At 32.5% G+C, this 26,855-nt stretch overlaps 1 protein-coding gene across 4 annotated transcripts in view; it reads right to left on the bottom strand.

Moving 5' to 3' along the window:
- The window catches only part of LOC142240462 (lysosome membrane protein 2), a 50,657-nt gene extending 26,099 nt beyond the window's left edge, over positions 1 to 24,558 (bottom strand). The window contains exon 1 of one of the 4 annotated variants that reach the window (XM_075312164.1): positions 24,339 to 24,558. The gene's annotated coding sequence lies outside the window, so the exon portion shown is untranslated. Of the gene's footprint in view, positions 1 to 14,803; positions 15,220 to 24,338 lie in introns of those variants that run through there. The other 3 variants (XM_075312163.1, XM_075312165.1, XM_075312162.1) reach the window with 3 other exon arrangements.
- Between the last annotated feature and the right edge of the window lie 2,297 nt (positions 24,559 to 26,855).

Below are 26,855 nucleotides of genomic sequence, written 5' to 3'. Positions count from 1 at the left end.
GATTCAAAATCTATTACAGTGTCCTGTATATTTTTCTGTCAATTTCGAGAATGTTGCACCTTTTTTCCCAATCGAAATCGCTATAAGGCTCAACAATTTGTAAAGATTTTCTTAGTGAAGGGGCATATGATTTTCGATCTAGGGAAGACAATTTAAACTTTACTAAAGTTATAAATTGCATTTAAATGCCAATAAGTAAATCAATAATAGCCTGTTCCTGTATATCGAACGAAAGCTTTCTTTCGTATTCCAAACGAAAGAAAATTGATTTTTGTTCTTTTATTTCGAAAGGCAAGTCACTTCATATTTTGTTGTCGAGTAATAAACGAACATATACAATAAGTGTCAAGAAAAAAGTAAAAGCATTGTTAACTTTTCAATGAATTCTCAGGCCAAAAATTTAAAAATACTCATTTTTAATTATCAATGTATTCTCATACAAACGAATCGAACTTTCAAAAATAGAAAAACCCAAATTCATTCGAATTCGAGTGACTGCCTTTCTTTCGAACTGGTTTTCGTTCGATATACAGGAACAGGGCATAAATTTTTTTTCATATATTGGAAATTTTTTGTGAGGAATTAATTTAAATTTTTGAGATTTTTGGCAATAAAACAAAATCAAATATTTTCACAATTTTTTTTTTCAAGAACTTATAGAATTTTATACTTTTAATCATTCTCTCCAAATTATGTTAGGTTTTGCAATGAAAATCCCTGCCTTTATTCTTATTACCGACTTTATTGTGATAACGATCTTAGTACCGACCTTAATGTGAGAACAAGAGCCAGAAAAATACTGGCAACACTAAAACGGGTAAGAAGTTTGTGAAATAGATATAGGAAAACAAGTTTAAATACGTTGCTCTCGATTGTCTACTAACGGGTTGATGTCTCATGGTTGAAAACAACAAACCTGCAGTCATTTATTTTATAATTGTAGGAACACAAACAAAAAATAAAGAACAAATGTGGATTATACGTTCCTCTGCGACAAGGCATGGTAGGGGCCTTTTCTCTTGTTATTACCCAAAACGAAGAAAGAAGACATTCCAAAGATGCTCTAGCATCCTTATACCCACCCACCACCATAGAATGGTGACAGGGATATAATAAGTTTGTCATTCCGTTTGTAACACATCGAAATATCGATCTCCGATCAGGGGGAAATTCTAAGACGATATAAGCATGTCCGTTTGTCCGTCTGTCTGTTGTAATCACGCTACAGCCTTCAATAATGATCCTATCGTCCTGAAATTTGGCACAGATTCGTTTTTTGTTTGCAGACAGGTCAAGTTCGAAGATGGGCTATAAAGGTCCTAGTTTTGATATAGGCCCCATATAAACCAAGCTCCCGATTTGGGGTCTTGGGCTTATAAAAACCGTAGTTTTTATCCAATTTGCCTGAAATTGGAAATTTTGAGGTATTGGAGAACCATTTAGAGGTGTGTCGAAAATGGTGAGTTTGGTGATGTTTTGGTATAGCCCCCATATAGACCGATCTCCCGATTTTGCTTCTTGGGCCTCTAGAAACTGTATTTAATATCCGATTTGCCTGAAGATGGAAATCTAGAGGTATTTTGGGACCATAAAGAAGTGTGTCGGAAATGGTCCGTATGGGTCCATGTTTCGGTATAGCCCCCATATAGACTGATCTCCCGATTTTACTACATGGGCTTCTAGAATTCGTAGTTTTTGCCCAATTTGTTTGAAATTGGATTTCTAGAGGTATTGGTGGACCATTAAGAGGTGTGTCGAAAATGGTGCCTATTGGTCCATGTTTTAGTATAGCCCCCAAATAGACCGATCTCCAGACTTTATTTCTTGGTCTTCTAGAATCCGTAGTTTTTATCCAATTTGCTTGAAATTGGAAACCTAGAGGTATTTTAGGACCATAAAGGGGTGTGTCGAAAATGGTCCGTATCGGTCCATGTTTCGGTATAACCCCCATATAGACCGATCTCCCGATTTTACTTCTTGGGCGTCTAAAACCTATAGTTTGTATCCGATTTGCTTGAAATTAGAAATCTAGAGGTGTTTTAGGACCATAAAAAGGTGTGCCGAAAATAGTACCTATCGGTCCATGTTTTAGTATAGCCCTCAAATAGACCGATCTCCCGACTTTACTTCTTGGGCTTCTAGAATCAGTAGTTTTTATCCAATTTGCTTGAAATTGGAAATCTAGAGGTATTTTAGGACCATAAAAAGGTGTACCGAAAATAGTGCCTATCGGTCCATGTTTTAGTATAGCCCTCAAATAGACCGATCTCCCGACATTACTTCTTGGGCTTCTAGAATCAGTAGTTTTTATCCAATTTGCTTGAAATTGGAAATCTAGAGGTATTTTAGGACCATAAAAAGGTGTACCGAAAATGGTGCCTATAGGTCCATGTTTTAGTATAGCCCCCAAATAGACCGACCTCCCGACTTTACTTCTTGGGCTTCTAGAATCCGTAGTTTTTATCCAATTTGCTTGAAATTGGAAATCTAGAGGTATTTTAGGACCATAGAAAGTTGTGCCGAAGATGGTACCTATCGGTCCATGTTTTGGTATAGCCCCCATATAGACTGATCTCCTGATTTTACTTCTTGTGCGTCTATTTGTATCCAATTTTGTATCCAATTTGCTTGAAATTGGAAGTCTAGAGGTATTTTAGGACCATAAAAAGGTGTGCCGAAAATGGTCCGTATCGGTCCATGTTTCGGTATAGCCCCTATTATAGACTGATCTCCCGAATTTATTTCTAGGACTTCTAAAATCCGGCTGACCACAAATAGGTCAGCCGAATATTGTACGTGTCGACCCATGTTTTGGTATAGCCCGCACATAGACCGAAATTCCCCTTTTGTATAAATTATTTTTGTTTATAGCAAATTAATCCGAATTAATTTGATAAGCGATTCAACGATTGTCTCTAAAATTTGTTTCAGAAGGAAACTTTGCTTGTCTAAAATTTCGTTCCTCAGAAAAGAAAACTCTTCTTTCAGTGTATAGCAGGCGCACTGATAATGAAAATTGCTTGAAACTGAAACCTTGTAATACTACGTTCGAACTAGACACGAAATCCTCGTAAACGACGATTTTGACCGAAATCCTCCTAGATCTCAGTAGATTTGCAATAGGCAAATATCAGCTGGCTCGGAGAGGATTTCAACAAAATCTCTTTCAAAATCCCCTATACTGTCTTGTACAACTGTGGTTTTAGTACTAAAAAGGCGCTTTTTGCAACCCTGCCCCAATTTTCCTTGTTTGTGTTTGTATTGATTTATTTACAAATAGCTGTTAAATCCTCAAATCTCGTTATTTTGCCAGTTCGAACACTTGAGATTTTAAAGAGATTTTGGTTCTAAATAATCATTATAATAATCATTTAAATAATGGCGGTAAAAATCTACAGATTTTAGATTTGAAAATCAAGGCGTTATTTCCTCATTTTCACGATGTATTTATGATTTCTCTAAAACTCAAACAAAATTCCTTCTTATAAATCTAGAATCTGATCTAGTCTTCATAGGTAGAATCCTTAAATTTATCTTCGGGAAGCTTACTGGTTGAACTGATTTGCTAAGGAGAATATTTGTCATCAAACCCCATGAAATTCTATATATTATCAACTAACCCGCTACTCGAATGAACATCCTGTGAAATTAAAATAAAGAACATCTTTGGGAGGACATGTTTGGAAGTGCTTTTAAAGTTGTGCCTATAGAATACTTCTAAATTTTTTTTGGTGGAATGTCAAGCCTATGTAAAATTCATAGGAGATGATCCAAATTTGCATAACTTCCGGATCACATGTTGGAGATCCAATCTACTTTTTGGAAGCTCATTTTTTGCTGAAACCTTCAATGGCATTTGTGGCTGAGTGTGCAACAAACCCAAATTTAATACCTAGTTGGAGCGAAAAATTTTTCAAATTAAAAATATTGGAGCGAATATTTTTTTCAAATTGGAAAATTAGTTGTCCTAATATTCACTACTTCCGGATTACAAATTGGGGATCTGATATACTTTTTTAAAAGCTTTTTTTTTGCTGGGTAATTATTTCTATGCAACCACTAGCATTCGTTTGCAAAATTATTGTTGCCCCATATCAATAATTTCTAATAGTGCCAGCAGATTGAGTTGGTGTGGCATGGAGTCGCCCATATTCCACACAACGAACTTGCAAAACAATTAGATAGTTTGAAAATGTTTATTTAATTTCACAAAAAAGTGTTGTATGCAAAAAAAAAAATTAAACCCACAAGTTTTTATGCAAATTATATATAACACCTAAGACTGATTCTATAAAAAAGCATTTTATTTTGATGGCTTTGTTCTCTCTGCTTAGGTGGCAGCCCGATGTATCAGGCTCACTTAGACTATTCAGTCCATTGTGATACCACATTGGTGAACTTCTCTCTTATCACTGAGTGCTGCCCGATTCCATGCTAAACTCAATGACAAGGGATCTCCTTTTTATAGCCGAGCCCGAATGGCGTTCCACATTGCAGTGACACCACTTAGAGAAGCTTTGAAACCCAGCATTACTGAGGTGGGATAAACCACCGCTGAAAAATTTTTTGCTGTTCGGTCGAAGCAGGAATCGAAAGCACGACCTTGTGTATGCAAGGCGGGCATGCTAACCATTGCACCACGGTGGCACTCTCGGCTTACAATTTGAAGTTATCCGAAAGGTAATGAGATTAGTTGTACAATCAGTATAACAATCAAATATACTTTTCATTAAAGGTAGATTTACATACCATGCGTTCAATGCGTCCGATGGTTGAAGAGTTGACATTTCTTTTTGAAATCATAAGCTCGAATAGTCTGCCGCAAACAGAAAAAAAAATCAACCCTTCCATCAACGCACGGATTGACGCATGGTGTGTAATTCAACCTTAAAATGTTCTAATGCGCTTTACAGACTATCAGTTATTCCGGACGACAGGCCTAATCGACACTGCATAAACATATGGGATCGATAACACATTTACCGATTATTTAGTCATCGCCGACAAGTCGTATCGATCCGACACACTGTAAGATTCTTTACAAACACCGATATTCCGTCCGGAATAACTGATAGTCTGTAAAGCGCATAAGCGAAATTATTATAGAAACTTGATACTGATTGTGGATGGAAGATGCAAAACTACAACAATTTCGAATACATTTTTTTTTTTTAAATCAATATTTTTATTAAATGGTGGCTAAATTTGAGTCGCAATGAGGCGACATTTTTGGCGGCGGCGTCAACTGGCAAAAGCTGCTTGCCGGCGGCTAAAATCGGTGGCGCGACCCAGCGGCTTCATTCTCCACACAAAAAAATTTCACGAAAATTTTTCCAATTAAAATTTTAATTGGGTTTTAAAAAATATTCAATTAAAAATTTAATTGATTCAACAAATTTTTTAATTGAAACAAAAATCAATCACAAAAATAATAGTATCAACTAATTTTTTAATTGGATCTATTAACTTTTTAATTGACCTTCAATTAATTTTTTAATTGATACTATCATTTCTGTGATTGAAGACATTTCAATTAAAAATTAATTGGATCAATTAATTTCGTGATAGAATCAGACAATTTTTTTTGTGTGTCTGCGTAACACATTGTATCTCCTACATCAGGGTACACTTAAAAGGTAGAGTAATACACCAGTTGATTTCTTTTTTATACCCTCCACCATAGGATGGGGGTATATTAACTTTGTCATTCCGTTTGTAACACATCGAAATATTGCTCTAAGACCCCATAAAGTATATATATTCTGGGTCGTGGTGAAATTCTGAGTCGATCTGAGCATGTCCATCCGTCCGTCCGTCGGTCCGTCCGTTGAAATCACGCTAACTTCCGAACGAAACAAGCTATCGACTTGAAACTTGGCACAAGTAGTTGTTATTGATGTAGGTCAGATGGTATTGCAAATGGGCCATATCGGTCCTTTTTACGTATAGCCCCCATATACGCTCAGATTTGGCTTGCGGAGCCTCTTGGAGGAGCAAAATCCATCCGATCCGGTTGAAAGTTGGTACATCGTGTTAGTATATGGCCTCTAACAACAATGCAAAAATTGGTCCACATCGGTCCATAATTATATATAGCCCCCATATAAACGGACCCCCAAATTTGGCTTGCGAATCCTCTAAGAGAAGCAAATTTCATGCGATCCGGCTGAAATTTGGTACATGGTGTTAGTATATGGTCTATAACAACCATGCAAAAATTGGTTCACATCGGTCCATAATTACATATAGCCCCCATATAAACCTATCCCCAGATTTGGCTTGCGGAGCCTCTAAGAGAAGCAAATTTCATCCGATCCGGCTGAAATTTGGTACATGGTGTTAGTATATGGTCTCTAACAACCATGCAAAAATTGGTCCACATCGGTCCATAATTGTATATAGCCCCCATATAAACCGATACCCATAATTGTATATAGCCCCCATATAAACCGATCCCCCGATTTGGCTTACGGAGCCTCTAAATCGGAATCGGTCCACTTTTACGTATAGCCCCCATAAAGGGACCCCCAAATTTGGCTTTCGATTGTTCTACAAGAAGCAAATTTCATCCGATCAGGCTGAAATTTGGTACATGGTGTTGGTATATGGTACATCGTGTTGGTATTACGTATAGCCCCCATATAAACGGACCCCCAAATTTGGCTTGCGATTGCTCTAAGAGAAGCAAATTTCATCCGATCCGGCTGAAATTTGGTACATGGTGTTAGTATATGGTCTCTACCAACCATGCAAAAATTGGTCCACATCGGTCCACTTTTACGTATAGCCCCCATATAAGCGGATCCCCAAATTTGGCTTGCGATTGCTCTAAGAGAGGCAAATTTCATCCGATCCGGCTGAAATTTAGTATATGGTGTTAGTATATGGTATCTAACAACCATGCAAAAATTGGTCCATAATTATATATAGCCCCCATATAAACCGATCCCCAGATTTGGCTTGCGAAGCCTCTAGAGAAGCAAATTTCATCCGATCCGGCTGAAATTTGGTACATGGTGTTGGTATATGTTATCTAATGACCATGCAAAAATTGGTCCACATCGGTCCATAATTATATATAGCCCCCATATAAACCGATCCCCAGATTTGATCTCCGGAGCCTCTTAGAGGAGCAAAATTCATCCGATCCGGTTGAAATTTGGTACGTGGTGTTAGTATATGGTCTCTAACAACCATGCAAGAATTGGTCCATATCGGTCCATAATTATATTTAGCCCCCATATAAATCGATCCCCAGATTTGAGCCTCTTGGAGGAGCAAAATTCATCCGATCCGGTTGAAATTTGCAACGTGGTGTTAGTATAATGCCGCTAATAACGATGCCAAAATTGGTCCATATCGGTCTATAGTTATATATAGCCGATCCCCAATCACACAAAAATTGGTCCATATCGGTCCATAATCATGGTTGCCACTCCAGCCAAAAATAATCTACCAAAATTTTATTTTTATAGAAAACATTGTCAAAATGTTATTTCTATAGAAAATTTTGTCAAAATGTTATTTCTGTAGAAAATTTTGTCAAAATTTTACTTCAAAATTTTATTTCTGTAGAAAATTTTGTCAAAATTTTACTTCTATAGAAAATGTTGTCAAAATTTTATTTCTATAGAAACTTTAAACTTAATTTTATACGTATTTAATCGGCCTTTTTTAGTTTAATATATACCACGTATGGACTATGTGGTATATATTACGGTGTTAAGAAGTTTTAAGATACCTTGCCATCGGCTTCAGTAGAAGTTTCTACGTAATCCATGGTGGAGGGTACATAAGCTTCGGCCTGGCCGAACTTACGGCCGTCTATACTTGTTTTTATTTTAAATTTCAAAATTCAGAATTCTTTCTATTAACAGCACTTTGCGCACACACAAGAACACCAATCAATAAGAGTAACTGAATTTGACAGGTAGAAAATTGTTTCTGTTTTATCGATTCTACCCTAAAATTGTACCCTGATCGTATTATGATGAAATCTAAGAAAATATTAGAACTGTTTTCTTTTAGTATGGGATACAACTTTTGTATGCACTATCCAAAATATCGTTGCTTGGTATTCTGTTCAGAATATCTCAATAGCACAAATCTCGCCGGTATTGCCACTTGAATTTATTATAATGTCACATTTACTGGAAAGCTTTTGATTGTGATAAATAAATAAGAACCGGTAAAATTCGTTGACATCACAGTTGGTTTGAGTTATTGATACTACCTTCTCTATTTCAGTATGAGTTTCTCAGTAACAGTTGATTCGTCTACAAAAGCCGTTATCGTAACCTGTATTAGTGCTGTGTCTGTGTCATTAACTCTTATTTTGAAATCTTATCGGAAACATTGCAAAAACAAAATGAATTTTCTAGTTTCCTGAATTGGAAATGGTCAATAATGTTATTGATTTTACGTTATCTCATACCGGTCTGAATTAGAACTATAGCACAATTACATTTGTTCGACCATTCTAATCTTAATTCATCTCGAATAATCCACATGTGTGATACGAAAATTCTAATCTATCTAGAAGCCTCGTATTTCATTGAATTTGGGTTATCTCTCTCTCAATAATTGCAATCGAATTAATATTTAAAATTTTTATGTGTTCCTTCTGATATGACAATGACTGGGGACCGTTAAATTGTGATAGCAAATGTTGATGGTTTTTAAAAATATATACCATATATTTTCGCAAATGTCCAATGGAAGGTACGAGGCAAGGCATAATTTAAAAAGGTATTTTCATGGTATCAACTGATTACAATTTGGTGATTGCTTGCAGAATATTGATTGTCATTTTTTTTTTGTTATTCAAGTATATTCTATTAATAAACATTGGCGTAACTAGGATGGAATTTGGGCTTGCCATCTCCCCTTTAAAAAATTCACAAAAAATTTTCCATTTAAAGTCTTAATTGAATCTTAAAAAAATTTCAATTAAAAAATTACTTGATTCGACAAATTTTTTAATTGAAACAAAAATCAATCACAAAAATTAATAGTAACAATTAATTTTTTAACCCTGGAAAGTCATCCTTTTTTGTACACGTCATGCTTCGTCATTTTGACTACAAGACGCCTTAAATTGCATCATGAGCAAAAATGACATCCAAAATTTAGTTTAATTTTTTTCCAGTTCATTTTTAATTAGTATTAAACCAACCCAACAAACACAAGGATGAGCATTTTTCATAGGTAATGCCATATCAATTTAAAACTGAATCCCATCTTCAACATTAATTCAAACGGCCTTGCAAATTGCTTGCGTTCAACAAAATTTCCAATAGGTTTGAAGCATTAAAATGAAATTTAGTTTGAAAAGTTGTTGCTAATATGTTGAAAAATTGTTGCAAACGTGTTGAATTCTACTGTTGAGGGTAATGTCTGTTTTTTGTTGAGAACGCGATTTTCTCAACAAATTTCTCAAATTGAATTCTAATCCAATTCTTTGAAAAAATGTTTGAAAGCGTATTGAATATAAGCATTTCTCCAATGCTTGTGTTTATTGGGAAACTTCATAAAATCTTTGAATAAAAATAACTTAAATTTGACTTTAATTAATTTTTAATTGATACTATCATTTCTTTGATGAAGACATTTCAATTAAAAAATTTCTGTAACAGTATTTGAATTCTCCATAAATTTGTATTAACTCAATGTGTCAGGTAGGAAATCTAAAGATTATTAAAACCCTACGGGAAATTGGTGCAAATTGCTCTAAAGGGCCGGACTGGCATCAGTGCTCCAGTTTGTCGAAACTTTTAAATTTTTAAATAATTTATTGATTTCTATATTCTCTTGATATTAACATCTTATTGGATCTAACCATATTCTTAAATAGAATTATTAGAATAATCTATTGTTTCATGTATTCCAAAAGTTTTTACTTTCTGGTGGAGAGTTTTTCCCAGATTACCCAGCAACAAAAATTGGAAGTTGTTCCACAAACATTTCTTTTAAAGCTCATCCCAGAATCCCCCATCGAGTTTTTTAAACTTCCGATGCAGTCCTTTTGGACAAGTCCACAAACATTTCTTCTAAAGCGCATCGTGGGATCCCCCAATATTTTGTTTCCACTTCCGATGCAGTCCTTTTGGACAAACATTTCTTCTACAGCGCATCTTGGGATCCCCAATGATTTTTTTCTACTTCCGATGCAGTCCTTGTGGAAAAGTATTAGAAAGAACGCAATCAGGCTATTTTAAGTGCAAATTTTGTATAATTAAATTTTACAAAAAATAGAAAACTAATAAAAAACTAAAAAAATAGAAGTTAATAAAAAAAAAAGTAAAAAAATCATCCCCGCTGGGATTTGAACCTGTGCCGTTTGACTTTTTCGCTTCCATGGAAGTTCTTTTGAGAAGGTTTTACAAATTACGAGAATTTTTAATTTTTTTGTTGATTTTTAATGGAAAAAATATATTTATACGAAAATATATGTCGAATATAAAAAATTAAAACGATGCATGACATAAAAAAATAATTTTTTAGAAAAATATTTGATAAAAAAAATTGCCGCTGGTGAGATTTGAAGCTGCTTTTCATATTTTTTCATTCATACTAATAAAGAACATCTCGAGAAGCAATTAGAATGTTATTCCTTGGTGTCGTATTACGATCATATCACAAACATTTGAATTGACCTTTCGACGTTTGTGGCTGAGTGTGCTAAGGCGTTCTGTTATGGTGCCAGCAAACCCAGGATCAACCCCTGATCGGAGCGAAAAAGTTTTTCAAATTGTAAAAATTAGATAATAGGAAAATAATTGTGTAATGAAAAAAAAAGTGAAATTGGTATTTTTTTTTTTCGCTTTTTAAATTTCTTCATTCAAATTAACTTCTAAAGCAATGCAAAGGATCCAAAAAGGGAGTACTTCCGTCCTATGACAAGCCCATGTAAAATTCATTGGAGATGATCCAAGTTTGCACTACTTCCGGATCATAGATTGGAGATCCAAACTACTTTTTTCGAAGCTCTTTTTTTGCTGGGTAGTTCATAAGGACCTGTCTATAGTGTAATCCTACTAAGATATCCTACGACGCGTCCTTTGGAATGAGTCTAAGACGTGTTCTAAAGTCTAAATTTACCCCGTCAATGACAAATCCATGTTAAAGTGACCGGTACTTTCCATACGTTTTGACCAGAACTGGGACTGATCCACACACCCCGGGACTAGTTCTGTACCGGTCCTGGGGTTGATCCATTTCCCGTAGGGACAGTATGAGGACTCCAATTTATTAAACAATATCCTAAAAAGCCGCAAAGTTGTATAATATTTTCGGGATCTCGAAAAATACCGGGATTCAAAATAAAAAATTCCGGTATTCGGGATACCCGAATGGCATGCCTATTATCCCTGTATTAAATATTCTGTTTTCTTCTGATCTACTATAATTATTTTTGTTTTTTCGTTCGCCCCATAAGACTAGTGCTAAGGCCACGTTTTCGCACGAAAACCTGTTACAATCCATATACAAATGTTCGCTCGGAAAATTGCGAAATTTTTGTTTTGAGATTTTTCGAACGCCTATTGATGTAACTCTGGATTTTAAGCACAGCAAAATAGGCAGGTATATTTTTTCGTACAAAAAATTAACAACCTTGATATTCGTTTTTCTCAGACACGAACTTAGTACTAAACATTAGGAGGAAGTTATTAAATACCTTTGACGTAGACAAATCTGAAAAATTCGAAAATAAAATAATTTTATAGAAAAAATTTTGAAATATGGAAATTGCTTTAAAATGATGACAGAAAAGTGTCGAGTGAAATGGTAAGAATTCCTTCAATTATTCACACATTTTTTCCTATGTCTAAGCAAAAATTAGGCTTGTTTTCTTTTAGTACTGGATACCCCACTCGCAACGGACTAAAAGAAAACAAAGTACTCGTTTATCCATGTCGAAAAATGTGCAACACTAGGGCTGTTTTCTTTTAGCACTGGATACCCTAAGCCGTGAAGGACGAAAAGAAAACAGAGTACTCGTTTATCCAGGACATCTCCAAAAATATGCAACACTGTCATCAGCTGTTTAAAAACAATCACAGAAAAGAAGTGAAATCTTGCATTTTTAATGTATGAAATGCTCCAATTAGTAATAAATATTTACTGCTGCGATTATTTATGACACTATACCACTTTGAATTACATGTTTTTCGATAAATTAGTCACAATAAAGTGCTATTGTGAATCGATGATGCGTCACTTTATCAAAACACAATCTGGCAAGCGACTTGCACTGATGAGATGTTCTGGATAGAACACCAGTGCAACGATGTTCTGGATAGCCCATACAATTGTTGTATCCAGAGCAAAAAGAAAACAGCCCTACTGGCGTCAGGAAACAAGATATGTTAAATTTTCAATTCAAACAAGTTAAATCTTCAATTCAATTAATGTATGAAATGCTTCAATACACAAAAGTTTCTGACTCAATCACGAAATTAATTGATCCAATTAATTTTTTAATTGAAATGTCTTCAATCACGTAAATGATAGTATCAATTACAGCTTTAATTGGTTACAAAAAAAATTGTTTGATTAAAAAATTAATTGATTTGAAAATTTGAATTAATTCAATTAAAAATTTAAATTAATTGATAGCAAAACTCAATTAATTTTTTGGAATTTTAAAACGTGACTATTTTCAATTACTTTCTTATATGACTTTGCGTTTTTAGTTTGATTAAAGGGTGATACGGTCAAAATTTGGTCAATATAAACTTGACGTATTTCCTCCAATTTTGCATTTAAAAAACCTGAACACCCCTCATTTTGAAGGTGTGTGTGTGTAGAATGTTGCACCTATTTTGATTTTGGAATTCACTCTTCAGTTGTCAAAATGCCGTCCAAGCAAGAAGAGCAGTATCAAAATTTAGCTCGCGCATCGCAAAAATCCGAGCTACTCGCACGCAAAGCTGGCAAAATCGCTGAAAGTTGCCAAATCAACCGTTACAAATGTAATTAAAGTGTTTGGGGAACGTTTGTCGACAGCCTGGAAGTCTGGATCGGGGGGAAATCGAAAACCGGAAGCCGCTGAGACGACAAGGAGAGTTCAAGCGAAACCCTAACCTCTCTCTCCGAGATGCCGCAAATAAGCTGGGTGTATCGTCTACAACCGTGCATCGAGCCGGACTATCGACTTACAAGGTAGTGACTCCAAATCGCGATGATAAACAAAATACGACGGCCAAAGCGCGATCCCGGAGGCTGTACACGACGATACTGACGAAGTTTGACTGCGTGGTAATGGACGACGAAACCTACGGAGTTTTATACGGCAAAAGGAAGGGGAAAGGTAGCAGATATTTTCAAGCACATAAAACTGTCAAAGTTCGCAAAGAAATATCTGGTTTGGCAAGCCATCTGTACCTGTGGCTTGAAAAGCAGCATTTTCATAGCTTCCGGGACTGTCAACCAAGAAATTTACGTGAAAGAGTGTTCTGCTGCCTTTCCTGAAGAAACACGGTTGTTCCGTACTGTTTTGGCCGGATTTGGCATCTTGCCATTACGGTAAAAAAGCCAAGGACAAGAACCCTCCCAACACGCCAGAGCTCCGCCCAATTGAGAAATACTGGGCTATTGTCAAGCGGAACCTAAAGAAGACCAAACAAACTGCTAAGGACGAGCAGCAGTTCAAGGCAAACTGGCTTTCTGCGGCGAAGAAGGTGGACAAGGTGGCTGTACAAAATCTGATGGCAGGTGTCAAGCGTGAGGCCCGGCAATTCCGATTTGGAAAAGCGAAAGCCTAACTGAATATTTTTCCTGAATTTTATACTAATTGAACTTGAAAAAGAAATTTAATTTGATTTTTTAAATAAACGATTTCACCGATTTACACGCGTTTTCCCTTGACCAAATTTTGACCGTATCACCCTTTAAAATTGATTGTTAGAAATAAATTTTTATTTAAAAATTAAAAAAAAAATCCTTCACTTTTTTAAGTGACTTAATTGTACCACTTATTTTTTTTCTTATTAAAACTTTAAAAATTTTCAATCATTGACTTAATTAACTTAATGCTTCTATCTTGATTAAAAAGTTGTATAATTGTATTAATTGGAAATTTTTTTCAACTTCAAACAACTTTTTAATTTGGAATATTTTGGTGATATTTTTGTCTGTGTATAGTAATAAATATTTACTGCTGGGATTATTTATGACACTTTACAAACTTGTTAATTTCATGTTATTCGAAAAATTAATCAAAATAAATGGCTATTGTGAATGGATTAAACGTCACTTTATTAAAATGCCATTTGTCAACACCGACGCGATTTGCAGTGATGAGATATTCAGGATAGCTCGAGTACTAAAAGAAACTAGGCCTATTGATAACTTTGCAATTGTCCTTTACCACTTGTTGAACAATGTTATAATTTGACTGACAATCAAAATAGCAATATTACAGCTGCCACTGTTGGTTTTGTAATACTGGAAATACCTTAATTGAAATTCCTTGGTAAGACGACTGAGAAAATAAAAATATATATAAGATGTGGAAATTCATTCTTAAAACAAAATGGAGAGTCACTTAGAGTAGAAGAAGTCAATGATTTTAATGTTATTTTGACAGAGAACCAAAGACTACGGCATGCATCGTTGCCGTCATCATTGAAATGCTTAACGTGCTAAAAATCCAAACCAAAACATTGCACACAATTCAATCACAATATTTGTAGACTTTTATTTGAATGCCAGACAACATTTTCTCTGTCGCATTTTTTCTTTGTTGTAAAAATTTTATTTTGTTTTCTCACAAATATTAAACAATACCGTAATTGCGTACTTTTTTTTCTTCTTAAATTATGTGTATGTATGATTTTGTTGGTTAACATTTACATAAATAATCTCACTTTGTAAAATATGTACGATTTGATTGTTCTGGACTTTGCTCGGGCTTAATTGATAATTATTCTTCTTTTTTTTTAATTCTTTGTTTACACATTAACAAATTAATTATTTGCACTAGTTTGTTTCACTATAATTTCCATAGAATTTATAATCCTTTTTTTCTAAGGGGACACCACGTTTTCGTGAGCTCCGATTACAAAAGAACACTTTTGCTATTTTGTTATATATTTTTGTTTTTTTCAAATTCAATCGAATAACGGAAAGAGGTACGAACACAGCGACAAGTTATCGGTAACTGACAATTAAATTATTCGATTATACCGTTATGCGCGCTAATGGGGCAGTACTTTTACCCCACAAAGTCGGGACGAAAAAATCCGACTACTGAATCAAAATGGGTGCAAAAGAATCTACCGATGATGATCACCATCATCATCATCATTATAATCGCAAAAAGCCAAAGAAACAACAACAGAAGAAGAAGAAAAACAAAAACAAAAATATATATTAAAATAATAACAAATTAATATATATATACATACACACAAACACACACGCGTGTTTATTGTATTTGCATTGAAGTAAGAAAAACAATAGCAAGTCAAGAACAACATTGTTTGCGATTTTATAAAATGAAATGGAAAATATTATTAATATGTATACACCCCTTACATGTTACTCTTCCGTCTTTTACTTGGAATCATCGATCGACTAGTCCTCTCCGTTTGGTTCGTCGTTCGTCAGCCAGCTCACCCGCCCGGCTATCGTGACATTTTCACAATATGTACATATTTCAAATCTCAAAGATGCCTTTTTTACAATAACAACAAAATCTACAAAACAAAAAACTGGCCAAACAACAAAAACTACAAAAAAAACGTCTCCTTATCTCTTGCACTGTAAGAAAACTCTCTGGAGCTTTTGTAAAAAGAGCTAAAAAAAAAAAACAAAAACAGCAACAACGAATAAAATGACAATTACACAACAATGGAATACATGAATTTTGTCATTAAGGAAAGGAAAAAACTTTCCATGTTTTGTTTTTATTTCCGTACTTGTTGTCTTCCCTAAGGGAAATCCTTTGTCAACAGACAAAAAAACATAATAGCCACTGACAATATTTTTATATTATATTTTATGAGCTTCCGACATTTTTAGTTTTTCATAAAAATCGTATTGCTATTTTGGCAATCGAACAATGTTTGTAACAAAGGCCTTAGGAATTACAAAGACTGAGTAAATGTTTATCCTGATAGATGGCGCTAAAGTTTAATCGAAATGTTGGTGTAAAATATTAAAAACAAGTTTAAACGGCCGTAAGTTCGGCCAGGCCGAATCTTATGTACCCTCCACCATGGATTGCGTAGAAACTTCTACGAAAGACTGTCATCCACAATTGAATTACTTGGGTTGTGGTATCTTAAATCGTTTTCTAAATTGTGAGTTAGTCCATACGTCCAGTAAATGTTTATCCTGATAGATGGCGCTAAAGTTTAATCGAAATGTTGGTGTAAAATATTAAAAACAAGTTTAAACGGCCGTAAGTTCGGCCAGGCCGAATCTTATGTACCCTCCACCATGGATTGCGTAGAAACTTCTACGAAAGACTGTCATCCACAATTGAATTACTTGGGTTGTGGTATCTTAAATCGTTTTCTAAATTGTGAGTTAGTCCATACGTCCATATTAGACAAAAAAGGTATGTGTAGGTAAGTCTACAAATAATTACGAATCGATATGGACTTTTGCACGGTACGTAGGGAGCCAGAATTGAAATATGGGGGTCGCTTATATGGGGGCTATATACAATTATTGATATGGACTAATATTTGTGTGATTGGGGATCGATTTTTCTGAGGGCTATATATAACTATAGACCGATATGGGCCTAGTTAGGCATGGTTGTTAACGGCCATATACTAGCACAATGTACCAAATTTCAACTGACTCGGATGAAATTTGCTCCTCCAAAACCAAATCTCGGGATCGGTTTATATGGGGGCTATATATGATTATGGTCTGATATGGACCACTTTTGAGATGGTTGTTAAATATCATATACTACCACCACGTACAAAATTTCAACCAGATCGGATGAATTTTGCTGCTCCAAAAGGCACCGGAGGTCAAATCTGGGGATCGGTTTATATGGGGGCTATATATAATTATGGACCGATTTCGACCAATTTTTGCATGGCCATTAGAGACCGTATACTTACACCATGTACCAAATTTCAGCCGGATCGGATGAAATTTGCTACTCTTAGAGGCTCCGCAAGTCAAATCGGGGGATCGGTTTATATGGGGGCTATATATAATTATGGACAGATTTCGACCAATTTTTGCATGGCCATTAGAGACCGTATACTTGCACCATGTACCAAATTTCAGCCGGATCGGATGAAATTTGCTTCTCTTAGAGGCTCCGCAAGCCAAATCGGGGAATCGGTTTATATGGGGGCTATATATAATTATTGACCTATGTGGACCAATTTTTGCGTAGTTATTAGAGACCATATACTAACACCATGTACCACATTTCAGCCGGATCGGACGAAACTTTCTTCTCTTACAGGCTCCGCAAGCCAAATCGGGGGATCGGTTTATATGGGGGCTATATATAGTTATGGACCGATTTCCACCAATTTTTGCATGGCCATTAGAGACCGTATACTTACACCATGTACCAAATTTCAGCCGGATCGGATGAAATTTGCTTCTCTTAGAGAGTCTGCAAGCCAAATTTGGGGGTCCGTTTATATGGGGGCTATATATAATTATTGACCTATGTGGACCAATTTTTGCATAGTTGTTAGAGACCATATACTAACACCATGTACCACATTTCAGCCGGATCGGACGAAACTTTCTTCTCTTAGAGGCTCCGCAAGCCAAATCGGGGGATCGGTTTATATGGGGGCTATATATAATTATGGACCGATGCGGACCAATTTTGGTATGGTTATTAGAGACCATATACTAACACCATGTACCAAATTTCAGCCGGATCGGATGAAATTTGCTTCTCTTAGAGAGTCTGCAAGCCAAATTTGGGGGTCCGTTTATATGGGGGCTATACGACCGATATGGCCCATTTTCAACACCATCCGACCTACATCAATAACAACTACTTGTGCCAAGTTTCAAGTCGATAGCTTGTTTCGTTCGGAAGTTAGCGTGATTTCAACAGACGGACGGACGGGCGGACCTGCTCAGATCGACTCAGAATTTCACCACGACCCAGAATATATATACTTTATGGGGTCTTAGAGCAATATTTCGATGTGTTGCAAACGGAATGACAAAGTTAATATACCCCCTTCCTATGGTGGAGGGTATAATAATATACCCCCATCCTATGGTGGAGGGTATGAAAAAAATGTGGCTAAAACTATTTAAATTTATTTTAAAATTTTGATTGAAAAAGGGAATTTTGTAAATGTTTCACTTTCAAAGGGAGTATTGCGCCGTTCGCACTACTCTTTTATTCGTCGAATAATAGGGTTGTTTTCTTTTAGTACTAGATACTAGAGGTGTGCGCGTCACACGCAATTGTCGTGACACGTGAGTTGTGAATAAAATCTGAAGCAACTCTCGTGAATGTGCGTGAATGGGACTAAAACAAATATGTCGTGAATGAGCGTGCATGAGTAATAAAATCGGTTAGTGAATGTGCGTTAATAAAATTTCTGCAAAATCACAGCTCACGAAAAAAATCAAGATTTAATTCTTTCTCGTATGTTAACTGAAATTGATTTAGCTGTCGAACTATGTATATTTTATTTATGAATTTTGTTACCCTTGCTCATTTCCGTTTGGAAAATGTCGTGAGTCTCGTGAATTTGTTGTGAGTCACGTGAATTGTCGTGTATGAGCGTGAGTCTGTAAAAGTAGTTCGTGCGTGATTACTGCTTTTCATTTCGTAAATGTGCGTGAATAAATATTTGGCTTCGTAAATGTGTGTGAGCGTGATTGAAAAAATTAATTGATACAATTAACTTTTTAATTAAACTCAGAAGACTAACGGCCATTTTCATTTAGCTCCATTAGGCTTTAACTCCCAGTTAACAGGAAGTAAATACCAAATATCTTCTCTCCGGTTAACTTTGACTGAAAACTTTTCAGCAGTTAAGTTCCTAAGTGGCATATGAAATATATAGGCAAGATGACAGATATGTCCATAGTACGGATTAAAAGTTCGTAAGCTAACGTATGACTAACGGAGATTCATGAAAATGGGGGTAAGTCAATTAAAAAAGTAATGGAAAATTTTTAATTTTTTTTTAACTAAAAATTTATTTCAAACAATCATTTTTTTTTTGTCAAACTAAAAACACTAACGGCCATTTTCATGTAGCTCCGTTAGTGCTACAACGATTGGCGAAACATTTGCTTTGACAAACACTTGCAATAATATTTCCGTTTTTCTTTCTTCTGATTTGGCTAGCAATATAGCTTTAATTAATAGCCACAACACAGTTTTACCATACATGTATCTCTTGTAGCGAGCAAAATGGAAACAATCGATAAGAACGTTTCACTAAAGTTTTGGTAGTAAAAATACAAATGCATTTCTTAAGTATAACAGAAAATTCGTTAGAGGGCTTAAAACAATAGATATAGCGCAAAATAACAGCACACTCAAAAAAAGTGAACCCTATATGGCACTAAAGCACGGTTGACACTAATCTACCAAAATATGGGAAAAAAATGTACCAAACAAAACTGTGTTCCTATAGAAAATTTTGTCAAAATAGAAATAAAATTTTGAAAAAATTTTCTATAGAAAAAATACTTTGACAAAACTTTCTATAGAAATAAAATTTTGACAAAAATTTCTATAGGAATAAAATTTAAACAAAATTCTCTATAGAAATAATATTTTGACAAAATTTACTATAGGAATAAAATTTTGACAAAATTTTCTATAGAAATAAAATGTTAACAAAATTTTCTATAGAAAAAAAAAATTGAAAACGTTTTCTGTAGAAATAAAATGTTAACAAAATAATCTATAGAAATAAAATTTTGAGAAAATTTCCTATAGAAATAAAATTTTGACAAAATTTTCTACAGAAATAAATGTTTGACAAAAATGTCTATAGAAATAAAGTTTTGACAAAATTTTCTGTAGAAATAAAATGTTGACAAAATTTTCTACAGAAATAAAATTTTAATTCTATAGAAAATTTTGTCAAAATTTTATTTCTATAGAAAATTTTGTCAAAATTTTATTCCTATAGTAAATTTTGTCAAAATATTATTTCTATAGAGAATTTTGTTAAAAATTTATTCCTATAGAAATTTTTGTCAAAATTTTATTTCTATAGAAAATTTTGTCAAAATTTTATTTCTATTGAAAATTTTGTCAAGATTTTATTTCTAGAATTTTAAAATTTTATTTCATAGAAACTTTTTGTCAAAATGTTATTTCTATAGTCAAGTGTCCAAATTTTATTTCTATAGAAAATTTTGTCAAAATTTTATTTCTATAGAATATTTTGTCAAAACTTTATTTATGTAGAAAATGTTGTCAAAACTTTATTTCTATAGAAAAATTTGTAAAAATGTTATTTCTAAAATTTTATTTCAATAGAAAATTTTCTTAAAATTTTATGTCTATAGAAAATTTTCTCAAAATTTTATTTCTATAGAAAATTTTGTCACAATTTTATTTCTATAGAAAATTTTCTCAACATTTTATGTCTATAGAAAATGTTCTCAAAATTTTATTTTTATATTTGTCACAATTTTAAATTTTGTCAAAATTTTATTTCTATAGAAAATTTTGTCAAGATTTTATTTCTAGAATTTTTAAAATTTTATTTCATAGAAACTTTCGTCAAAATGTTATTTCTATAGTCAAGTGTCCAAATTTTATTTCTATAGAAAATTTTGTCAAAATTTATTTCTATAGAATATTTTGTCAAAACTTTATTTATGTAGAAAATTTTGTCAAAATTTTATTTCAATAGAAAATTTTGTAAAAATGTTATTTCTAAAATTTTATTTCAATAGAAAATTTTCTTAAAATTTTATGTCTATAGAAAATTTTCTCAAAATTTTATTTCTATAGAAAATTTTGTCACAATTTTATTTCTATAGAAAATTTTCTCAACATTTTATGTCTATAGAAAATGTTCTCAAAATTTTATTTCTATAGAAAATTTTGTCACAATTTTAAATTTTGTCAAGATTTTATTTCTAGAATTTTTAAAATTTTATTTCATAGAAACTTTCGTCAAAATGTTATTTCTATAGTCAAGTGTCCAAATTTTATTTCTATAGAAAATTTTGTCAAAATTTTATTTCTATAGAATATTTTGTCAAAACTTTATTTATGTAGAAAATTTTGTCAAAATTTTATTTCAATAGAAAATTTTGTAAAAATTTTATTTCTGTGGAAACTCTTGTAAAAATATTATTTCTATAGAAAATTTTCTCAAACTTTTATTTCTATAAAAAAATTACGTGGAGAGGAATATTTTACAAAATCTACCAAAACATCAAAAAATATACCAAACCTTAAATATTCTACCATTTTTGGTATAATTCTACCAACTGTGGCCACCGTGATAGGCATTCCAACAGAGAGAATAAAAAAACAAGGGGACGAAAATTTCTCTTCTACAAAAACAACAAATGCCAACCGTATAGATGTCGCACAATGCCTGCAGCTTTGGTATCACAGACGTTGCGGTCGAAGTGCTGTTTTAATAAATTGTTTAAAAAGGCATTGGTAGTTATAATTTCAAATTGTTTGCCAAAAAAATTAATAGAATGACAAGATTTATATAAAAGAACATTTGTTATTACAAAGTAGGTTCTAAATCCTATTTTCCTTACGTTTCATATAGCCGACAGAGAACTGAACTGGGTGACGCCGACGCAAACTGTATGATATTTGAGAGAAACATCGACAAAAACTGCATGATATTAGAGAAATTTTCCTCATGACTGCCACCCATAGACCTTATAATACATAGATGAGCCATGGGTGTCAAACTATATTTGACAGTTCCGAAGATTAAGAATAAACGAGAAAAATAAGAGCACGCTTACAATCTCTTTCGTTTCCTTTTTGTAGTTTGCCAATTTTACACAAAATTAGACCGTTTATGATGTACCAGATGATTTATAAATAAATTAATATATTAAAAGTTCATATTTGAACAGAAAATTGTGACCAAAACCGCGAAAATACGAAATTTAATTTTGAGCAGCATTGCTCTTTACGAACAACACAAAAGCAAATGCACGAAAATTAATGTTTGGGACTGACTCTTTACGAAAAAATCAAAACGAAATGTCAGAAAATTAATTTTTGGAACTGACACATTTTTTTTTAAGAGAATAGTGGATCATCTATGTATTATAAAGTCTATGCTGCCACCTACTGACGCAGTTTCGCTTGACAGTTTCGTTCTCATGTTTTTTATACTCTCTGATTCCAATTGGCGTTATTGTTTCTGCACCCTCAAAAAAAATCGCTTCTTTAACATATGTTCCAAACATATTTTGCAGGAAGCACATATATTATTGCATACTGCCGAAACATTAATATGTTTGTTTTATGTGAACATATTATATGTTTGGAAGCATTTTGAGCCAAAAATATTATATGCTTGGAAGAATTTTTCCCAAACACGATTGTGCTCATTCCCTAACATACTCGTAATTTTCACTTCCACGAATTTTTTTAGTTATTGGCACCTTTCTCTGTAATACAAATAATGTTGAAGAAATTATTCACTTTTATAAATTTTTTAAATTTTACCTTTCGCCTGCACGGAGAATCGAACCGAGGACCATACAGTTTGTAAGCCAACACACTATCCACTGGGCTACGTAGCTGTTATAGTCACCAGTAGATAATTATCGTTTTAAGTTACATTTATATAGCATAGTTTGCAGCGCCCACGAGCCTATGCAAACATAACATTATTTAACAGTAACATACATTTGTTTGCCACGTGGAGCAGTGATTAGCATGTCTGCCTTGCATGCAAAGGGTCGTGGGTTCAATCCCTGCTCCGACCGAACATTTTTTTTTGTTTTTTTTTTTTTTAATTTACACATTTATATTTATACTATATTATTTTTTTTAATGAAACTTCGAAATGTGCGTTATTAAAGATTTATAGTCAGTAACAGTGCTTGATATAAACGAAATTGACTGATTTTTGGATAAAATATTATTTTTTATTGCAAAAATAACAATCTTGTAATAAAAAACTGTTTATGTACAAAACTTTAAAATTTGGAAGGAATTCAAAAACTAACAAAAGAAGAACGTGGAGTCGAGTATAAACATACATACATAATTTTATAATATAAACACAAATTTATTTAGGAGTGAACAGTTTTTTACTAGCATTTAACACCATCGCTCTAAAATTCCTTTTATTTTTCTTTAATAATTCATTTTAAAGAAAATAAACTTTTTAAATTGTTTTAGCTGTAAAAGTCGAATTTAATGCCCGCTTTTATATTTGATGGTGTCCGTCAACTCCTCGTGGACTACTTTTTAATAAAGAGGAACTAAAGTTTGTTTTTTTACATTTTACTGTGTAATTTTTCACTATTTCCCCCTTATTTCATTTTACTGTCCCAACTCTAAAAAGAGTATAGTGCCCTTTCGTTATTTTTATGAAGACCCCTGATTTCTTTTAACGAACCAAGAAAAAAATTGTGCCCATAATGCCAAAATGATAAACAAAACACATGTCCACACATACATAAAATGCTGCTCTCAAGGCGAAAACATATGCTGTTTGTTTTTCAAATGTCTATTCTCTTGGTTCAGAATGTATATTCTCTTTATTCAAATTAAATAATATTTAGACTTAAACATATCAAATTTTTGGCCTTATCATAAAACAGTTTTCCGAAACAACATACAAGCGGTTTCACAGAAATTGTTCTCTTTTGACTCTTTTGCTGTGTTATATTGATATCTTTCGTCAACTCTCCCGGTTTCCATCTCTATTTCTCTCTATACTCTCTCTGTCGCTTTGAATAAAATATCACAACATATGTATGTTTAGTCGAAATTTGTAAATTTATATATGTTTGTATTCACTCATATGATTTTTATGAAACATTCATGCCCCAAACATAATATATTCTAACATATTAACATAGACGTCCCAAACATTTAGTGTTAGTTCAGGAACATTACATGTTCGCACTTAAATATATTGTGGTTTAAAATCGTGCCCGAAACACATTTTGTTTATATCGGAACATATGAAAAACATATTTTTCTAACAGTGTGGTCTCTACATTTGGAGAAATTATTATCACTGGATCAATCGAATTGATTCTATACTTGTTATTGTTTTTTTTTTCAGTGTATGAAAAGGTTCTTCACCACATTCAATTGGCGCAACACTTTATGGTTCATACAAATTATTTATTTATTTATTATTTATGGAGTACTTTTGTGATAGAGGGTCCATAAAACTTACTTTGTTGACGAAAACACAAACGAAGGGGCGCAACTAAACTTTTGTGTTTCAAAAGGAGAATACAAAGAAACGTGCTAGAGAGTCTGTAATACGATTTCATATATATCAAATACGCTAACAATTTTTGTTATAATTTCTATTTTCATGCCACTGTTTTTTTTTTTATTTCTTATCATAAAAATTTTAATAACCACCTATGGGGGCTTTCAATTTTGCACAAATAGTATTTCTACATAGTTTCAATTTCGTTAATCTACTGGAACTGGTGTAGACTTGGTAGAGTGGACAGACTCTACCGGCTAGTTCGGGTAGCTCGCCAACAATCGGGAGTTATTGAACCCGAATGAGTACATCTTACCGAAAATGATGATAGTTGCTACGAATGGATTGTGTTATCAGTTTCCCCCTATTTTATTGAAACAAAAAAAAATTATACATATATATAGAGCTTGTATATTATTGCTAAAGAGTAAGCTATTTGCAAAACGGATGAAGTAAAATTGACCACATATATACACTCTCAGATAACAACAATAACCGGGGACTACAATGTTCTATCGATTGATTTTAAATGAGAAATTATTTGAATCCAACTTGTTTTTTTTCTCACTTGATCTAGCAACTAGTAGTCAAGTGTGAACAACCTTTTAGCAAATGCTAAGTGTTTGTGGTGATAAAGTAACAAGTGTGGTTTCTATGTCATAACACGCAACATTCAGAAATACGAGTATATCAGAATGTTTAATATAATAATAATATATCAGACATTTTAAGCACTTGTCTTTGATCTTCTCTTTATACTTACCATGATATATTAACCATTTTCCGATTGAGGGTAACTGCGAGAGACCCTTAAAAGTATGAATCCAACCCAGTACTACAGGTAGTGAATGACTTCAAAATTTTTACTACCTTACCTACCTTTTTTCAAGCGATGATACTTTTGTGCCACTAAATTTCGTACTTTTTTATACTACCTTTTTGTCATATTATGCACCTTTTTATTTACATTCATTTATATTGTAATTTTTTTTTTGTACAAATCCCGTTATGATTAGGGAAATGATAGGTGTTTTAACAAATAATAATCGAGTTTTCGAATAGATCCACCAAAATATGGAGAAAATGTTACCAAACAAAAAAATCATATTTTGCACCATTTCCATAGAAAATTTTATTTCTATAGAAAAATTTCTCAAAATTTTATTTCTTATAGTTTTATTATTTTATAGAAAATTTTGTCTAAATTTATTTCTGTAGAAAATTTTGTGTAAATTTTATTTCTATAGAAAATTTTGTCAAAATTTTATTTTTATAGAAAATATTGTCAAACTTTTATTTTTTAGAAAATTTTATCAAAATTTTATTTCTATAGAAAATTTTGCCAACATGTTATTTCTATAGAGAATTTTGACAAAATTTTATTTCTATTGAAATTTTTTTCAACATTGTATTTCTATAGAAAATTTTGTAAAAATTTTATTTCCATAGAAAATTTTCTTAAAGTTTTATTTATATAGAAAATTTACTTAAACTTTTATTTCTATAGAAAATTTTGTCAAAATTTCTGTAGACAATTTTGTCAAACTTTTATTTCTGTAGAAAATTTTGTCAAAATTTAATTTCTATAGAAAATTTCCTCATATATTTTTCTATAGAAAATTTTCTCAAATTTTTATTTTTATAGAAAATATTGTCAAACTTTTATTTCTATATAAAATTTTCTCAAAATGTTATTTCTATAGAATATTTTGTTAAAATTTTATTTCTATAGGAAATTTTGTCACAATTTTATTTCTGTAGAAAATTTTGTCAAAATTTTATTTCTAAAGAAAATGTTGTCAAAATTTTATTTCTATAGAAAATGTTGTCAAAATTTTATTTCTATAGAAAATTTTGTCAAAATTTTATTTCTATAAACATTTTTTTGTCAAAATGTTATTTCTATACAAAATTTTGACAAAATTTTATTTCTATAGAAAAATTTGTCAAAATTTTATTTCTACAAGAATTTTGTCCACATTTTATTTCTATAGAAAATCTACACAAACTTTTATTTCTATAGAAACTTTTGTCAAAATTTTATTTCTATAGACAAGTGTCCACATTTTATTTCTATAGACAAGTGTCCAAATTTTATTTCTATAGACAAGTGTCCAAATTTTATTTCTATAGACAATTTTATTTCTAAAAAATTTTTTTTTTATTTCTAAAATTTTAAAATTTCATTTCTGTAGAAAATTTTGTCACAATTTTATTTCGATAGAAAATTTCGTCAAAATTTTATTTCTTAAGGAAATTTTGTCAAAATTTTATTTCCATAGAAAATTTTGTCAAAATTTTATTTCTATAAAAAAAGTTTTGTCAAAATGTTATTTCAATACAAAACTTTGACAAAATTTTATTTCTATAGAAAATTTTGTCAACATTTTATTTCTACAAAAATTTTGTCCAAATTTTCTCCACATTTTATTTCTATAGAAAATCTACACAAACTTTTATTTCTATAGAAACTTT

This window comes from Haematobia irritans, chromosome 5 (genome assembly GCF_050003625.1).
Source record: "Haematobia irritans isolate KBUSLIRL chromosome 5, ASM5000362v1, whole genome shotgun sequence".
Classification (NCBI taxonomy): domain Eukaryota; kingdom Metazoa; phylum Arthropoda; class Insecta; order Diptera; family Muscidae; genus Haematobia; species Haematobia irritans.
This window is presented reverse-complemented; position numbering and strand designations above follow the sequence as displayed.